We start from the raw sequence: 5096 nt of genomic DNA on the forward strand, positions 1-5096 counted from the left end.
TACTAAGTTACTCCAAATAGCACAAAGTCAACATCAACCACTTTCCCTTACTCTCTACACACAATTTAATCATCAAGTCCTATCAATTCCAACTTCTAAAGTTTTCCCTAATTTAACCATTCTGATTCAGGTCATCATAATCCCTTGTTTGGCTGACTGCCACACTTTGTTAAGCAGTAGGTCTGCCTCTGATCTTACCTCTGCCACTGGCCCCGCCTCCATCATTCTTTACTCTGCAGGATCAAGATGACCCTTACAAAGGGTGAGTCTGATCACTGTAGCCAACAGAATTCTTCAATGGCTCCCCAGTGCCCTAAGATTTATTCATTTAGATGCACAGTCCAACATTCAAGCATTTTACGATCTTTCCCATTCCTTTACTTCATTAACTAAACTTAAGCAATTCTGAACTGCTGAGGTAAGTCCATTACTCTCTGTTATAGACGAAATTGTGCCCTCCTCCAATTCCTATGTTGCATCCCTAACCTACGATGGGACTGTAGATAGGTCCTTTAATGAGATAATTATGGCAAAATGAGATCATAAGGGTAGGGTCCTTATCCAATAGGACTTATTTTTTTTTATTTTTATTTTTTTTAAGAAGAGGAGGAGATACCAAGCATGCACAAAAACAGAGGTAAGGTCAAGTGAGGACGCATCTAGAAGGTAATAATCTGCAAGCCAAAGGTAGAGGCCTCACAGAGGCCAACCATGACAGCACCTTGATCTTAAACTTCCAGCCTACAGAACTGTGAAAAATAAATTTCTGTTGTTTAAGCCACTTAGTGTATGGTATTGTTATGGTTACTCTAGCAGACCAATGCACCCTCCTTCTATTCTAAGTCTAGAAATACCCTGTTATGCCCAGATTTCAGGATCCCCAAGAACCCACAGCAGGGAGCCAGTCCGATGCAAGAGCATAAGAGTCTTTATTCGAGCTAGCTCGGCTCCCCCACCTTGTCGACTCAGCGACAGGAAGCAGAGAGAGAGAGAACTCTGTGTGGAGAGGGGTTTTATAGGGGGTTGGAGTAAGGGGAGGAGAAAGGGCTGTGGCCTTGCCGATTGGCCAGGCGCAAGTCGGTGTCTTGTTCCTGGGTGTGGCTAGCAGAGGCTTAGACTTCCGGGAAGAAGCTCCTTGCCAAGCACATGGCCAACGTAAGATGGAGCACTTACCCTGGGGCAAGATGGAGGGCGTAGCCCTTACCCTGGGGCAAGATGGAGGGTGTAGCCCTTACCTTGGGGCAATATGGAGGGCGTAGCCCTCGCCCTTTCAACCCTACTTCTTTTCTGCATCCTGTCTGCATCCCCCACAATGGACAATTCCTAGTGAAGCAGGAATTTTAGGGGAATATAGGCAGGTTTAGGTTTTTTCTTAGAATTGGGGTCCATGGAAAAACACAGGGCTACAGACTGGGAGAAGGTACATTTCCATAACACAAGAAAGCCAGGTGCAGTTTCATCTCCATAAGACAAGGGAGCAGCAACAGTTGCATTTACATAAGACAAGGGAACTGGAAGTAGCCAGGAAAGGTCTATATTTACAAAATAAAGAGAATAAAGCCCTTCATTCAGATGGAAAAGAAGAAAGCCCAGAGGAATGGAAGGACTATGAGGGAGGAGGGCCTCAGGAATCACTATAGTAACCAATTCAAAGGGGAATATTGACCAATTAGAGGGGATATCAGGACACAGGAACTGCAGCCTTTATAAACCATGAAAACATGAACTGAGTGGGACCCTTTCCTCCTCCCTACTTGGGAGTCCATTTGAAGTATGGTAGCAATTATCTCAGGTAGAAACTGTAGTTTAACTCTAACCCTTCTGTTTTGCTTAACAATAGAAAAGTTATTTTAATTTTCTGAATTATATAAATCATCCCATTTGATTGAATGCCTTATTGATCATAACATGACTATCCCATTGATTGTGATCTTACTGGTTTTAGAAAGCACATTCCTCTGTATCTGGGAACCAGGACAGCACAATTATCCCAAGACCTGAGGGTTCCAGATAATGTTTCCCTGTCAACTCAGTGGTCCCAAGACCAGGACAGCACAATTACTCTAAATTGCCTCGATGGCTCTAGATAATGTGTTCCTGGTAACTCAGTGGTCTCAAGACCCCAGGGCTCTAGATAATGTGTTCCTGTCAACTCAGTGATCGGAGACCCAAAACTATAATTAGCATGCTTAATTCTGCTTCTATAACTGCTTTGTGCAAACCAGGGTCCTCATTCCAAACCCTGGGATGTAATCAATACCTTTGTGATTTTGCCTATATAAATCTGGTGTTGCGGCCATCTTATCACTTCGAGATTTGGGAGAGCGAAATGCCCCCTCAGAGTCCCGGATTGCAATAAATGTGACTCTTTAATTCAACTTCTTGAGGCGTCCTTCTGTGATTTGCAGGGTACATTACAACACATTCTGTGGGACTCTTTCCCTCTCCCCATGTGGGAGTCTGTACTTGTTCTTCAATAAATCACCACCTTTGCTATACCACTTTTTGTCTGTGGATTCATTCTTTGATTCTGGCGGACAAAGAATCTGGGTTCCAGTCCAAAAATTCGGTATCACTAGTAATCTTTTCTGCCTCATTGAAACTATTAACACATCTAACAATCTCAACTCCTCCTCTAAGCAATGCTAGACTAGTTGCTCCTTATAGATGACAGACATTTTAGTCCCTTATTATTGTTAGATTCATGACGCAGGAAACAAAAGAGAATCAAGCCGGTCAGAAAAGGGAAAAGAGAAGGTTTTAATCTGCATTCTCAGGCGAGACCCACAGGCCCCAAAGGCAGGGCCAGTGGATTCGCACCAACAGGGAGGGAGGCATTTCTTTTTTATACAGGTGTTTGGTGAGGGGTGGGGGGCATGAGTTGAGGAAGTTCCTGCCGCGGGGGTCATCATGGATTCCAGGAAGGAGCCAGTATCTGTGTGGGGGTTGTTATGGATTCCAGGGAGGGGTCCATTATCTCCGCCACCGTCTGCTTTGCAGTGGCATGTATGGGCTCCTGGGCTCCCCTTTGACCTAACAATTATATTTAAACTAGAGGCCTGGTATACAGATTCATGCACCGGTGGGGTCCCTCAGCCTGGTCTGTGCCCTCTGGCAATCCAGGACCCCTTGGGGGATGTCGGACTGCCAGTTTCTGTCCCATCCCCACAGGCCAGGCCGAGTGACCCTACCAGTGCACGAATCTGTGCACCAGGCCTCTAGTATGCATATAAGATCATTGGTTAATCTCTTCCTGCCCTCCCCCCTTCCCTCTGAGATTTATCAGTCTGTTCCCTGTTTCCATGCCTGTGAATTGAGCATCTGCCTCCTGGTGGTCATTGCACATCATAGCTACTGTTCAAACAGTCGAACAGTCACTTAGGGTTTTATATATATAGATGGTCTAGATTTAGAATTCCACCAAAGTGCAAATTATTTGCAAGCAGGGGATATATCTTATACATTCTTTTATTACCAGGACCTATGACAGGCACTCAAGTTACATGTGTTAAACAAATGAATGAGTACTAGTAGATGTTCAATGACCGATAAATAAAAGAAATACAAGTTATGTCAAAAGCTTTCACTGAAATTGAGAAAAACTTCAAGTGACTATAACTAAAGAGCTAAGAGTACCTGCAAAAGTTCAGTATAGAAGCAAGTCCAGAGAAAACCTAGCACTTCAGTTTGATGTCTAGACAAATGGGTAGCACAGGATACATAAACAATAACAAGAAACAAGGCAAAGAACAGATCAGATAGCACATTTGGAATAGACTGAGACATAAGTAACTGTTCTACATCAAATAGCCTTATGCATTTGTACAAGAGTGCAAATTTCATTTATTTGGTTTCTTTTTTCTCCACATACACCTTGAGGAAAAATTGTTATAAAATAAACCTTTTAAGATTTCATGAGATATTTCATTTTTGGTCCTTCTAATGGTTCTATTATGTCTCTTCAAAGGGGCACTTTTCTACCAGAGCAAACTTGAAAGAACAGAACATTTATTCCAAAAGCAATTTCCTTCCCCAGTTATTTTCTGTATTCCCTTGGCAGTGTTTTTCGACAGTTTTACTTAAATAGAGCTTATTTGGACCCAAACCAGTTCCTCTTGCTGCTTGAACCTGTAGTCAAATCTCAGACCTTTGTGTGTGACCCTGATCTGCTACCATGGAAATGATTACAATCACATAAGTGTGTATTCGCTTGCAAATGAGTTCAAATATTTATAAAGAGGAAAATTTTAGAAAATATATTTAAAAATACATTTTGTTTCTTTCTCTTAATTCACTCAAGGAAAGTAAACAGGTTCCCATATTGAACTTTTCATATTTGCATGAAAATGTTAAAAACAAAGAGTTAATGGTGATGATAATGATGATGATGGGTCCTTATAAATATATAATACTAGAGGCCAGGTGCACAAAAATTTGTGCACTCGGGGGGTCCCTTAGCCCGGCCTGTGCCCTCTTGCAGCCTGGGACCCCTTGGGGGATGACCACCTGCTGGCTTAGGCCCACTCCCTGGGGGATTGGGCCTAAGCTGGCAGTCAGACATCCCTCTGGCAGCCCGGGAGCCCTCGGGGGATGTCCACTTGCCAGCAGGGAGCAGACCTAAGCTGCAGTCGGGCATCCTAAGCGCTGCTGAGGAGGCGGGAGAGGCTCCCAACCACCACCGCTGTACGGGCAGCAGTCAGCCTAGCTTGTGGCTGAGCAGAGCTCCCCCTATGGGAGTGCACCACTGACCACCAGGGGGCAGCTCCTGCATTGAGCATCTGCCCCCTGGTGGTCAGTGTGTGTCATAGTGACCAGTCATTCCCAGTCGTTCCGCTGTTAGGGTCAATTAGCATATTACCCTTTTATTATATTGGAGTGCCTGATCAGCCTGGGTGAGGTGCTGATGGCTGTTTGTAGGCTGGCCACAGCCCCTTCAGAGTGGGGGTTTCCCCTGGGGTGCCTGGTCAGCCTGGGTGAGTGGCTGATGGCTGTTTTCAGGCTGTCCACAGCCCCTTCAGGGAGGAGGGTCCTGCTGGGATGTCTGGCCAGTCTGCGTGAGGGGCTGAGGGCCATTTTCAGGCTGGCTAAGCCCCCCC

The sequence above is a fragment of the Myotis brandtii genome, unplaced genomic scaffold, assembly GCF_000412655.1.
Source record: "Myotis brandtii unplaced genomic scaffold, ASM41265v1 scaffold21, whole genome shotgun sequence".
NCBI classification, from domain to species: Eukaryota; Metazoa; Chordata; class Mammalia; order Chiroptera; family Vespertilionidae; genus Myotis; species Myotis brandtii.